The following is a 15,573-nucleotide window of genomic DNA, read 5'->3' as shown; positions in this document are numbered from 1 at the left end:
TGCGAGATGCATGGAGATGTTGCAGTAGCGCAGATGTCAGAGAGGGAGCACTTGTCAGCAGCAGGTAGAGCTTCAGCATCAGAGTATGTTCCTAGCACAACAGAGTGGTTAGTTGGGAGTGCTTTTGTTCCAAGTGTTATTGGAGCAAGTGGATCAGACAAATGTGTTTCATGCAGAACATTCCAGAGTTGCAGGATAGGGGTTGCAGATAATCCATATCTTGTTGAGAGGGAGTGTTGAAAATGCAACAAGATGATGGAGCTTAGTGGAAAGGAGTCGCTTTCACTAAGTGGGCCCGCAGGCTATTTTTGGCGCAAATTCTATTTTTAGACATATGGATCATGGTCTATGAGTTGCAGGATGCTATTTGTGGATGATTGGTCATGTTGGTAAAAATAGATGGACTTTTATTTTTAGACATATGGGCGGAGTCTATTTTTAGATTGCCGGGCTAAAAATAGAACAATCGAATATTATTAGCTCTTAATAATATTTGGACTATAAAAATTATCTTATCCTCTTGGAGCACTTCAGTTCGATCTACGGATGTGGCACATGCAACTGCCAGAAATAAATACACTTTTCTTATGGGTTAGTTGAGCTATTGCATGATGGACTTCAGTTAGAACTCAAGTGATTGAGTTTGGTGGAATTGATTGAGGAGTTGATGGAGTTGTGTTCAGTTTGACTTAGTTGAACTAGTTGTATTTAGTCTAACTGTAGAATACACTAGTGATGAGTGATGTGAATTAATTATTAATTAATTCACTAATTATTAAATCATAAAGCAACTAAAGAATACATCAGTTAACTCAGTGCATGGACAGTTCAATGTAGACAAGTGTTAGAGGTGAGTGAAAGGGCAAGACAACTGTCAGTTGTGACTATAGTTGTGCATGAGATTTGCACAATCAATGTATTGAGTATTGCCAATGAGGATTGTGTGGTTTAGCCAAGGGAAATACAAGTTTGGATCAGCCATTCTCATCTATTCTCATGCAGGATTGCGCAGTGGAGGCAGGCAAGTAGTAGAGGAGATTTGAACCTGTGATTGATTCAGATCTAAGCTAGTTTGTGTGTAAGAGTGGAGACAGTACTGAGTACTTGTGAGGAGTATTGTACTATGTATTGTTACATGTTCTCAATCAATATAATATACAAATATTTGGGGGTTTTGAGCTGTATGCTTTCCCCGGTTACATACTGTGTTGATATGTGTTATTGATGTGGTTCAATGTGCGCATGCGAATGTTTTGATTCTGCAAATTAATGATCAACGTAGAGGAGGTTATGTATTATGCATGCATTCCGCAATAGTGTATAATGAGGATAATCTCTATGAATAAGTGTCATATTATTCAAAATTTCTACAAAACATGCTAAACTTCAAACTCTCAAAATTCAGTATGAAACTCTTAAGATGCATAGTGATGAAAGTATAGCTAATTAATTCTTACGTATAAATGAGGTTATTAATTGTATGAAGAATCTGGGAGAAGATATAAAGGAAGTTACCTTAGTTGAGAAAGTTTTGAGATCCTTGTCTGCTAAATTTGAATCAAAAGTGTCTTCCATAGAAGAAAAACAGTATCTGCAGACTATCACTATGACACAGCTTCACGGAATCTTAACTGCCTTTGAGATGAGAAAAGGGGGACCATAAGATATGAGAGAAGCCGCATTTAAAGCTTCAACAAAAGGAAAGGAAGAAAACAATGGATCAGGACATATTTCAGAAGAAGAATATGAGGTAAATTTTGTCAAGAAGCTTCAACGGGGTTCCGAAATATTTAGTGGTAAGCTACCCTTCAAATGCCTTGCTTGTGGCAGAGTCGGTCATTATGCTGCCAAATGTCCCATAAAGATAAATATGAAAAAGGGAAGGAATTCAAAAAATGGAATAGAAAACAAATTGTAAATAAAATGAGTTACTATACTCGTGAAGATAGTGATGGTTTATCAAATAGTGATGAAGATGAAAATAGTAATGACTATAGACTTCTAATGGCTTATGACGATGATAATTTTTGGGATGATTTAGAAGAAGGTGACCTTCATGAAGAAATTTCTAAACTCAAAATTTGTTTAGAAGAAAAGAATATGATTATAGATACCTTGACATATCAACTTGCTGAAAAAGAAAAACACAATGAAAAACTAGAATGTGAAATTGTGGGTATAAGAAAGGATCTTGAGAAAACGAAATCTCTCAATCTTAGATTTGCTAAAGGATCAGAAACCTTAGATGAAATTATCAAAGTGCATCGTTCTCCTCTGATAAAGATAGGCCTTGGATATACTGAAGAAGAATCTCCATCACAGAAGACGTTAACCTCCACTAAAAGCTATCTTGATGCAACAAAGACCAGAGAACAGTATGACAATTGTCAGCAAAGGCATAAAGAAGATCACCAGGTAAATCAGACTCAATTTATTCCAAGGATGAATAGAAGCCACAGCCAATATTAGGTAAATCATATTCAATTTGCTCCAAAGATGAATATCAATAGAAACTATAATCACCAGGTCAATAGATTCGATAGTCGCGGGAACTTCTTTAATGGGCAATGTTTTTCATGTCATAATTTTGGACACAAAGCTACTCAATGTGTTGCTGACAAAACCATCATGACTAGAGAAACATGAAATCAAAGGAATGTAACAAGGGTCAAGAAAAGTTCCTATAATAACTTTTCTCTTCTTGAAAATGAAATAGAATGCTCAATCTGTAACACCTTTGGTCATGAAGAATATGAATGCAGGAGTAAATTTCAACAATCCTCTCAAAAGGAGAAAACTCCATTAAATCCAAAGATATGGAGAAGAAAAGAATCTCAAATAGAAAGATGTGGTATAGCCTTGTATGCATAAGGACAAGTAAACTAGTGGTACATTGATAGTGGATGCTCAAAACACATAACATGTGACAAATAAAAACTTCACTCATATAATGCCTTAGAAAAGGAAAATAATGTCTCATTTGGAAACAACACTCCTGTTGTCATAAAAGGTAAAGGATCTACTTTCTTGAAAGAAAAGGTTAAATCTGGAAATGTTATGTATGTAGACAGTTTAAAGCATAACCTGTTGACTACCAGCCAAATGTGTGATCAAGCAAAGGAAGTGGTGTTTTGATCAAACGGATGTGTTGTTCATGAACTTGATACAGTGGATACCGTGATCAAAGGTACAAGAGCTCCAAACAACTTATACATACTCAAGGGAGGACAACAATAGTGTTATCTAAGTAAAAATGATGAAAACTTGTTGTGGCATAGAAGATTGGGACATCTAAGCCTTTCGCAAATAAGAAAAGCATGCAGATTCGAGGTTGTCCGTGATCTTCCAGATATCAGCATCCCTGAAAATAAAATATTCAAACCATGCCAATTCGGTAAGAAAACTAGAGCTCACTTCATTGAAAAAGAAGGGTCAGCGAGTAAGCCTCTTGAACTTGTTCATACTGATTTATGTGGGCCATCAAGGAAAAAGTCACCTAGTGGAGAAGAATACTTTATTTTGTTCATTGATGATTTTTCCAAAATGTGTTGGATAGGTCTGTTAAAGCATAAAGATGAAGCATTTGAAAATTTCCAAGCCTTAAAAGCCTTGGTTGAAAATGAATCAGATCAGAAAATCAAATGCCTCAGATCAAACCGAGGAGGGGAATTTACCTCGAATGGATTCTTTGACTTTTGTGAACAACATGGAATAAAAAGGCAATTCTCCACCACAAGGACTCCTCAGCAAAATGGAGTGGTATAAAGAATGATCATAATTGTTCAACAAATGGCTCAAGCTATGCTAGATGAATCTGGAACTCCTGCAACCTTCTGGGGTGAAGCTAAATTTGCCGCCATAACTATTCATAACCAAGCAAATGTTCGGGTAAATAGCACTCAAACTCCACATGGACTTTAGTATGGTAAGACTCATACTGTAAAATACTTTAAATTTTTTGGAAGCAAATGTTATATCAAGCAAATGTTATATCAAAATCACTGATGAAAAACTTGGTAAGTTTGAGCCCAGAGCAGATGAAGGTATTCTTCTTGGTTACTCTTCCCGAAGTAAAGGATATAAATGTTATAATAAAATACTTGGGAAAATTGTTGAAAGTATTGATGTTGTAGTTGATGAAGCATTCAAAAATCCAAAACAAACAAAAACCAAAGATTATGACAATGAAGAAGATAGGGAGTATTTTCCCACATCAAATCACAATGATATTGAAGAAGAAACCAATGAAGCACCAAAAGAAGAGATAACAATAGAAGAAAAGACTCCATCCAGGTATGTTCAGAAAAATCATCCAGAAACTCAAATTTTAGGGGAAAAAGAGGCAGGTGTACAGATAAGAAGAACTATTACAGAGACCTCAAGCTATCTAGCATTACTATCCTCCATCGAACCTCAAAATGTAAATGAAGCATGCAAAGATGAATGTTGGGTCAAGGCCATGAATGAAAAACTTGAGAAAATTGAAAAGAATAATACTTGGGAATTAGTTACTAGCTGTCATGATAAAAATATTGTAGGAACTAAATGGATATTCAAAAACAAGCTGAATGAAAATGGAGAAGTCATTAGAAACAAGGCCAGACTTGTTTGTAAAGGGTATGCTCAACAAGAAGGTATATATTTTGAATAAACCTTTGCACCTGTTGCTAGACTTGAAGCCATAAGGATGTTTCTTGCTCTTTCTAGATTTCAGAAATTCAAAGTATACCAAATGGATGTAAAATCTTCTTTCCTTAATGGAGATTTAGAAGAAGAAGTTTATGTTGAACAACCAGAAGAATTCGTTCTTGGAAATGATGCAAAACTTGTATGCAGACTCAAAAAGGCTCTCTATGGTCTGAAACAGGCTCCAAGGGTCTGGTATTACCGTCTTGACAAATATCTACACCAACAAGGTTTTTCAAAAGGTTCAACAAATAGCAATCTATATACAAAGATTGACATTGATAAATTGCTAATTGTTGTTTATGTTGATGATATCATTTTTGGTAGCAATGAAGAATCCATGAGTCAGAATTTTGTTTCAGTAATGCAGCAAGAATTTTAAATGTCCTTTCTTGGTGAACTTACCTATTTTCATGGTCTACAAGTTCAACAAAATAAAGATGGTATTTTTATTTCACAACCCAAATATCTCAAACAGATCTTGAAAAGGTACGACATGGAAGATTCTAAACCTGTATGTGCCCCAATGGTAACAGGATGCAGTCTCAGCTCAAATGATGAATCAATAGAAGTATATCAACCAACTTACAGATCCATGATTGACAATCTACTCTATCTAATAGGTACCCGACTTGACATCATGCATGCAGTAGGAATAGTTGGAAGATTCCAAGCAAATCCAAAGGAATCACACCTTCAAGCAGTCAAAAGAATTTTCAAATATCTTCAAGGAACACAGAACTTTGGTTTATGGTATCCTAGAGATACAAATTTCACTCTTCATGCATATACAAATGAAGATTGGGAAGTGTTGATGATAGAAAAAGCACTAGTGGTGGTGCATTCTATATGGGTTCCAGGTTAGGGTCTTGGTTCAACGAGAAACAAAGTTCAATTGCACTATCTATAGCTGAAGCAGAATATGTGGCTGCTGCATCTTGCTACACACAACTACTTTGGATGATGCAAACCTTGCAAGACATTTAGATCACATGCACTCCACCCATCTCCATTATATGTGATAATACAAGTGCCATCAGTATTTCAAAGAATCCAGTCATGCACTCCAAGACCAAGAACATACCCATCAAATACCATTTTCTACCTGAAAAAGTGCTTGAACAAAAGGTAAAATTGAAGTATGTTCCCTCCAAAGAACAGGTTGTTGATATATTCACTAAACCACTGCCTAGAGAGACATTTGAATATCTCAGACAAAAGCTAGGAGTGGTTGATGCATCATCCTGCTGTTAAATCCAATTTTTTTCCAGAAAAAGGATATTATACATGTGTTTCATGAAGTAGAGTTGCATACACACGCGGGTTTCTATGGGTAAAGAAGCGTATATGTGTCTTAGACAAGAAAAATAGTGGGGTAGGATCTGATATGGGTGCTCTGACTGATATTGATGATTAATGTCTATATGCTCCTCTCATTAATTTTATTTGTCTGACAAAGATGCCTTGATCATTGACCTGTTAACAATGCACAGGTAGCACAGGTTCAGGGGGAGCAATAACCTTCACGTACATTCAACATTGTTGGCATTATGGTTGCTGAGTCCAGCTATGGCTTCAGATATTTATATCATTTGTTACTCAAGTCATGTAAAAATCTAGGAAGTGATATGAGTCCTCTCGGAAAAATGATGTAATTTGTATCCCCACTTTACATGGGATGGATGATGTAATATTTCTTGTTTTTGCATGTATAAACAATTGGTTGGGTGGATGAGTCAAATTTGGTATATCCTCACTCGGTTGGGAGATGGATGTATGTATGAGTCATTGGTTATAGGAAGGTCATCCTCACATAGTTGAGTTAAAGAGTCATGTTATTCTTTTATAAAATATTTTTTTGCAGACTTTGATTGTACTCAGGAAGAGCATGGACAGTTTCAGTGCATCTCAACATGTACAAAAGAGAAGCTCAATCAGAGATTTCAGCATGTAATCAGGGGGAGCATGACCAGCATAATGTATGTCAAAGGGAGAAATTATCTTGGTCTACCCTTTGCCCTTGATGTCAAAGGCGGAGTGTGACTTGGTGTTGTTGTTGCCATCAAGTCCAAAGGGGGAGATTTTTGGCATTATGATACAAGTGTTGTCCTTGATGGAAACTCACTCAGATGAAAGATCACGGTGCAGCGTGTCAACAACAAAGAATTACAGAGCAGACTACAAAGAATGAAGAAAGAGAGGTATATGAAGGTTCACCTTGACAAGATGCATATACACTCAAGTTCATTAAACACAAGTAGTGTATACCTACACACGCACTTTCACAGAAGGAAAAGCACGTATATGTTGGAAAACTAAGTTTTTGGTTCGAGGTATTTGGTCCAAGGTATTTTGATCCATGGTATTGGTCCAAGTTATTTGGTCCAAGGTATTGACCCTAGGTATTTTGTCCAAGTTATTGGTCCTAAGTGGTTTTGATCCATGGTATTAAGAAAGGCCTAAAACTATATAAGGAGGAGAAGATCATTAGGCCAAGGTGTGCAAGTATATAATATCTGATGAAGTGTGAGATCTAGTATGCAGGTTATTGGCTTATGGTGCTTTGCTTGATTTGAACCAAGGATGAACCTTAGCGGTTGATGAGGGCTAATACTTAATGATGGATTGGGACCTTAAGGCTTGAAATGAATGCTTTGATCATGTATAGTCTAGGTCTGAATACTGACACATGTGTTATTCTGTAAATGTGATGATCTGGGTATAATTGAAGTCTGGAATAGCTGCAAAATTATGAATTAATATTTATAGATGTGTACGCTGGTTGGATTTGATAAAAGCGTGTATACATGTTGGTTCGACACATGGAAGTAGTGTATACCTTATGAAGTATGTTTAAGTTGTTTTCCATTTGCTGTTGCAGAGTTTTGGGTTCTGCTTTAGGTTTTGGTGACAGTGTTCTGAATGTTTAGATTCAGGTTATGATGATTGAGCTTCAGTGATTGGTTGATGTAGATATACTTGATGATTGTATTACAATTATAATGTTGTTGATGGGTCCAATATGAAAATTGAATGAAATGTGGCCTTCAGATTATGGTGTTGTGTTCCAGGAGTATCTAGTCTGAAAATTCATGAAACGTGGTCCCTGGTAGAAGAGTGGAGTTTTCTGTAAGCTGGCACCTATGTACTAGTAAACATATTGACTAGTACAAGAGCTAAGGGGGTTGTAGCTCCCTTCCAGTAGTAGCTGGAGAATGAGAGAAGGTTGTAGCCTTCTGCAGGTGGGTGCCTGCATACTGATATGATTCTGCACCAGTACAAGATTGTAAACAGATTTTCTTATTATTAAAAGAAGACAAAGATGACAACAGCAGGTGGTTTGTACCCACATTGGGTTTCCACCTTATATCTTGGTGTTCATGTGCGATGCTTATGTGTGATGCTTTATTTTTCTTTTACTACACTGTTTAATGAATCTCTGATATACTAGTTAAAGTACAATACATGATAAACTGTCTAAATCAAAAGTTCTCTACATATATGTTGGTTGTTTAAGTACAGTCGCGTGTACACGCTAGTTCACTTAGCTGAAGTAGTGTATATAAATCTGTTTGGGAAATTAAATTATTGATTTGATAATGCTGATTCGCCCCCCTCTGAGTATTATTTCCATCATGATTGTCTAAGACATTTTGGAGATTTGGAGAAATAGCTGATTTCAACATGGGAACCTCTAGTGAACATAATTGTGCAATTACGCCACATTGTTCTTTATTTAAAAGATTTTTCATGCCATTAGAGCTCATTATCTTTCCCGATTTCCCTGCGATGCCCCTTAATTCAACTTCCTTTCCTTCTGAAAAAAAAATCAAGAAAAGTTCTTGAAAATTAAAAGTTATCGTACCCAAAGATTGTACCCATTGGACTCTTAGTACAACATCAGCACCACCCATTGGAATGGAAAGAATTGGACTATTCAACACATATTCTCCCATGGATAACTTGATATTATGGCACTTTCCATATAAATTTATGGTGCTTCCATTTGCAACCATCACTTGACGCTTTGGTGCTGGATATAGGAAACAATTCAATTCCTTCGCTATCTTACAATGAACAAAATTATAGGTATTGTCTGAATCAATCAACACTATTACCTTTTTCTTCTTGATATGTCCATCTATCTTGATAGTTTGAGGAGTGGTTATTCCAACCAATGCATTACAAGATATGGTCAGATTCATTTCTTCTTTCTCTAGGCTTTGTTCCTAGTGTGCATCCTCTTCTTTTGATGTTTCTTTTTCCTTTTCTTCTTCCTCTTCACAATCTATGTAAAATAATTTCTTCTCAGCACATGTATGACCTTTAGTGTATTTTCTATCACAACTGTGACAAAACCCTTTTGCTATTTTTTCTTCCAATTGTTGTGGTGTCAACCATACTTGTTGTGGAAGGCTAGGAGCAACAACACTTTCAACTTTATAGTTGTGATTGTTAGGCTTCCTTGTTGCCATAATTTTTCTTTCAATTTTTCTTGCCAACCTGAATGCCTTCTCCAATGAATCAGGTTCCCAAAAGAGAACCTCATGTTGGATGTTATCCTTTAATGTCCCTATGAACACACAAATCCTATGCTCCTTTGGAATATCTTTTACCCTTATATTCAATTTTTGGAAGTCCTCAACGTGCTCCACCATTGAACCTTTTTGTTTGAGATTTATTAGTTGGCTAAAAAAGGTGTTGCTTTTTGTATCCTCATAATGTTCTATCATTCTTCTGTAAAAAATTCCCAAGTGACAAATTGTTTATGAGAGAAAAGCCATCGAGACCATACAAACTGATTTGGTTCCAAATATAAAGTCACAATGCACACCTTTTGTGTGTTTTCCACATTGTGGAGATCAAAATATTTCTCCATCTATAGTATCCATGTTATGGGATCCTTTCCGTCAAACTCACTCACATCGATCTTTGGAACGTGATGGGTCATCAATCCAACGTTAGACTCTATGGAATCATGACTAACATTTATTTTGTTCTCATCATGAGTTTCCTCTACTACCTTTTCGCCAATAGGAAGCATTTCTTGTAGCAACTTTTCCAAACCTCCTTTCAAACCTTCCAAGTATTTCTTCAAATCTTCAATGTTTAATTCTAAACCATCCATCTTAGCTTCCACGCCATTCTTTAAACCATCCATCTTACCTTCTAGGCCTTTATTTAAACCATCCATATTAGCTTCCATGTCATTCTTTGAACCGCCCATCTTAGCTTCCATGTCTTTCTTTAAACCATCCATCTTAGGTTCTGTTAATTTTTGTGAGAGTGAAATTTTTGCACTTGGTCTCGTAATTTTGATATATCATGTTGCATTTCTTCCTCTTCTGCATGAGTCATGCTAGAACTTTTAGGTTGCTTACTAGGTGTTTCTATTTTCTTTCTTCGGGGCATCAATTAATGATAATTATGCTTCACTATGTCCTTCGAATTCCTTCAAACTAATTTTTCAAACCAAACTTATGCAAAAGTTTAAAAAGACTACACACCTTTTTTGGCTTTGTAGGAGCTCAATATTGAATCTGTTATATCTCTGTAATTTCGGATCTCCAAGGTTTGGAAGTTCGTATTTTGGTATCCCTATGAGTCCTCGTTCCAACCCCACAAGTATGATCATGATTGGATTATCCAAGAAAGATTTATTCAAAATCTCCCACGATCACCTGATTATAGACTGGTTCAGTAGAGCGAACTTATACGAAGTGCCACGTGTCATTGTTTCAACCTTTGAACCTGAAACCAATACACCTAAAACTACAGCTCGTCCTATTTCTATACCTGTTTACTAAATTTCAATCTGATGCTCAGAGAGAAATTTATGATGTTGTGCCCCAGATCACCTATTTGAGATATAATTCGGGAGCTTGAAAAAACCCTAACTTAGATCATATCTTCGAAAATATAGTGAGACAAGATCTAAAATTTTGACTCGCATTTCATAAATATTTCAAATCAAAGGGGTTTTAATTTTCGCTTCAGAAACACCGCAAAAAAAAGTTATTGCGAAAATTCCACGATGACTTGTTTGAAGCAGCGAAACCCTAGAATCCAAAGCTCTGATACCAATTGTTTTAAAACCAACTCACAAAATAGAAGAAAATATAGAGCAATGACTTCAAAATCAACCTCTTTGAGGGGGAAACCTCCTTTACATTACACAAATGAATAATTATTGGATGATACAAATGACAATGCCTCCTTTCTATATATAGGAGTCTAAGGGGTCACAATATAGTCAAAGCCGACATAACAATAATAATGTAAGGGAACAACAATAACAATAGTGGGCTTCTAATGTGGACAACATGGGAACAAAAATAACAATAGGGGGCCACAATGACAATAATAATAAAGGGAATACAATATTAATAGAGGGACCTAACAAAGTGTTCCTGGCTCTGAGGTGATAGGGCAGTAATACGAGAGGTAAGAACCTACACATCACTTTAACATACTGAAGTAGGCTCACCCTCATAAGGATTTATGACACATAGGTTGCATGAATAGAGAATAAGAAAAATATGGTGCCCTAAAAAATACTAACCATGTAGGTAAAAGAAAACACGGAGGAAGGAAAAACGAAGATATAAGAAGAGTAATATTTATTCAAGAACTTATCTCAAAAGTGAAGATAGAATCATTTACTGCAAGAACAACTTCCAGGAAATCAAGATCCCATAAAACTATTCCTCAAAGGATGAAATATCCAAGATCATCTATGTTGGGAGGACATATTAGGAAGGTATAATCTTGTGAACCTTCAACTTTAGAGGCAAGCCCAGGAGTTTATGAGACATCCATATCAGCAGATGAAGAGTATCATGACTTGTTGGAAGGATAAAGAAGTACATACAGGCATAATTAGGAATATTAATAATTGAGTTTAGATAAAAACCTCTTGATAATTTTTTCCTAGACTTAATAAGTGTTGTGAAAAGGCCTAAGTATCCATTAGAAAACCTCTCATATCCAAGGGAGTAGTGAATACCTTAAACAATTTTCTAGAACCTTAAATTTTGTGGAAGAATCAAATGGAAAAGGAAAAAACTACCACCTTTGAATTTCCTATTGGGGATGTCTAGGGCCAAGATCCAATGAAGAATATTCCTTTGTCATCCCTTCCAATTTTCCAGGGCACAACTAAAGAATATTTGAAAGCTTTTTTTTTGAGTTTGATGTCCTATGTAGGAGTTATGATTACACCTCATACACCTAGAAATAAAAATTTTCCCTGCTAATTTGAATGGAGCTACAATAAAATGGTTCATGAGACTTGGTGGTGGATATATTTCTTCATGGGATGATTTGAAGAAAATATTCTTGGAAAATTACCAGGATTACTATTAAACTAGGGATCAAAGGGAAGAATTATTTGTAACACCCTCCTCCCACATTTACCCAAGCTAATCGGTGCACCAGGGTAAACATGTGGCGAAGAGTTACTATGATATGATTCAAATCCCCATGTACAGTTAAGGAAGTGGAATCGACATGACAAGACCAATCTAACCTTCCTTGGAAGCTAGAGAACCTTCAGGAACCAACCAACCCCTTTAGGTGTCCAACCCATGAGAGAGCTTGCTTTTTCACTGACCTAGAGCCTCAATTGCTCCCATGACAAGGCATGCATGTGACTGGGACCCTCCAATTGCTCCCACATTAAGGAATCCATGTGAAAGTGGCCTTTTCCATGTAGTTCTGTGCTAGCAACCCTAGATTATCTGCCACTTTTTCAAGGCCGGGACTGACGCCACTACCCAAAAATTCATGAAACTTCTAGAAATGTTAAATAACACTGAGATAAGGTTACTAATGCAAACAATTGAACAAAGAATTGATTTAACCCCTACTAGCCATGATAGGCATTTCATCAAAGACGTCAAGAACATGTAATATATAGGTCATGACAACAGATCTAGGCATAGAGGTCTCATACTTATCTGAGAATATCCAAAGAGGACTAATATCACCTCACAATAGTTTCATTGTTATCTATTAGGTCAATCATTGACTAACATTTCATATACTAATCGAAACATGATGAAAGTCATACATCATAATTGTCACAAAACATACTTATAACCAATAAATAACTAGCAATATATCAATGAGGAAGCAACCATTAAAGCCACATAATGACAAGCACATATACTCATAAAATACCAAAGGAAAAGGACTCTTATTAACATATGAAAATCCAACCAAGTCATGTACTTCCACACAACACTCGACCATAGATTGGGTTGAACTAGATATATCTTTCAACCAATCACCCCTGCACCATATTCCAAGCATGAATGTTGGATATCATGAAACAAATAAAAAAAACCAAACCAGTTCTTGTAGAGGAAAAGACACCTCCACCCTAAACTAGTGATTCCACCTCACGGTCGGACATCACTAACCATCACCAGATCAGTCTCTACCCAAGCTGTCCAAGGCTCCAGAGAATTTGTTCCAACCAAGGCTTCCAGGACTAGTAACTCAACCCATAGTTTCTTTTGGGCTCCTAAGTGTTTGTCCAAGTAGGGCTTCCAGGACTAGTAACTCAACCCATTATGGGATCCAAATTGTTTGTCCAACCAAGGTTTCTAGGACTAGTAACTCAAACCAAGTTGTTACAGGGTTTCTAGAGCATTTTTCCAACCAAGAATTGAGGAACTAATAACTCAACTCACACCCAAAGGAACATGAACACCAACTAGAAAACAAAGATAAAACCACAACACCATGGGTATCTGCGAAATGGCAAGTCTAGGAAAAACCACTGTCAATCTAGGAAATCCTCCATTCCAATAACAAGTCATAACCAAGAAACCATATGCATGTGCCATGCATGCCAAAACTAGCAGGGAAATCATACCTGCAAGCCGGTACTTGCAAGCAAAACCCATTGTAGCTCCTAACCCCAATGTCCTCTTGCACTTTCCTACTCTTCTTTTTCCTTCTTGCTCCAAATCCCAAGTATGGCACACTCCTCCAAGAGTGCACCAAGAAAACTCTAAGTGTCCAAGAGTGAGAGAGAGAGAGAGAGAGAGAGAGAATAGAATGAGAGCTCCAAAATTGAATCGCCAAAAAGCTACAAAGTGATCCTCAGAAGCATTTTTATTAATGAGGACTCAACTTTCGTTATTTTCCATTATCTTTTCTTGATTTTATTCCTCACATGCAACGTGTGACCTTTCGCCTCCTGTTTCTCCTATTTTCCATTATTTTCATAAATAAAATGCCAATAAATGCCATTTTTTCTTTTCAAAGACTTTGTCATTTCCTTTTCTAATTTCCATAGCCATTTATTAATCATGAGTGATCACCATCACTATTTTTTTTCCCAACATTCAGCTTGGAATACATGTCCGATGACCTTGGTTATTAGTTTTTCTTTACTAACTTATTACATGGATTTTTGACCAGGGATGTTACAAAACCATCCCCCTTGGGGGAACATCATCCTCAGTGTTCAATGACACCTACAACCAACAATACTTCTAAAAAGAAAAACATACTGCCCATGGATATTTAACTTAGCTCGTTGCAATATTTACAATGATCATCATGTTGAGAAGAAAACTAACATGAGAAGCATAAAAACATGACAACCATAACGACTTGACATCCATACCACTTATTGGAGCTTTATAACATGGCTCATGGAAGTATTTACATCCATATACATATACTAGAGTACCACACCAAAGCATATACCAAAAGGCATCTGCTGAACCAACGAATAGGGAAGGATACATAGCCCGAATTTGATCAACCATCTCCCATGTAGCTTCATCGAGCCCAAAGTGCTTCCATTACACTTTAACTTGATCGATTGCTCAGTTCCAGAGCATGAGAATCTTTCTCTGCAAAATGCACTGAGTTTCTAGATGTAATTCTCCTTTTGGTTCCACCTATCATACAAACTAATCAATCACATAATCAACATATTTGTAGAGTCTGAAGATTGTCCTACCATGAAATCCTTTTTTCCTAATGATCCTCTCTTTTCCTATACATTTACCAGCTAAATAAAGCCATATCTACCAGGTTTTGATGAAGGTATATAATAATATGTATTCTTGTTCATATTTAACTTTATACCCAATTATTTTGTTAAAGTTACAATTGGCTACCAAATCAGCTTGTTTCCCAGCTAATCCAGGTTTTTGTAGCTGTCTCCATTGTTTCCAAGGTTCTGAAGTTCCAGGTCAGCAGCGAAAGGTGCGGATGCATAGAGGATGGATCCCTCGTGGATCCCTTCCTATCCCCTCGAAACTATTTTCTAAGAGAAACGTAGGAGATCACGGTCAAACTCCAAGTCATCCGACGGATTAATGAAGAACAGAACCCGAGATCGATTGAAACCTTATTGTTTTACTTTTGGAATAAAAAAATGAAGGTTTAGTGATATAAGTTTAGATAGGATATAGATATTAGGCTTGAATTATTCATACAGTTATGCCAAGAGGTTTGCTATAAAACTTATGGCTGCACTATGATTTGGGTGCGTGCCAAATGATATCATTGTGAGCATTTTGTGAATTCCATGTGAATAGAATTGGTTTTTGTGTGCAAGAATTGTGTTGATTGGAAGCTCTGAACTGCTATGTGGAGGGCCCCTACAAACAGTGACAGATTTTAATCAATTGCAATATGATTTCCTTTAATTCTTCAATTGCTTTGTTTTGTGTGACAATGCAACATAATGATTTTGCCAGCTAGTTGTTATTTACACAAGAACTTTAATTTTCTTTATACCTAGTTTAGTATGTTATTTAATTTGATTTATACCTGGTACAACATAGTCCTTTCATTTGCTTATTATCTAGCATAATTAAAGTGTTTTCAATTCATAATATAGATGTTTCTTGGGTTGTT

The sequence above is a fragment of the Pinus tabuliformis genome, chromosome 3_1 (assembly GCF_031772625.1).
Source record: "Pinus tabuliformis cultivar Carrire ecotype Pingquan chromosome 3_1, CPIR1, whole genome shotgun sequence".
NCBI lineage: Eukaryota > Viridiplantae > Streptophyta > Pinopsida > Pinales > Pinaceae > Pinus > Pinus tabuliformis.
This window is presented reverse-complemented; position numbering follows the sequence as displayed.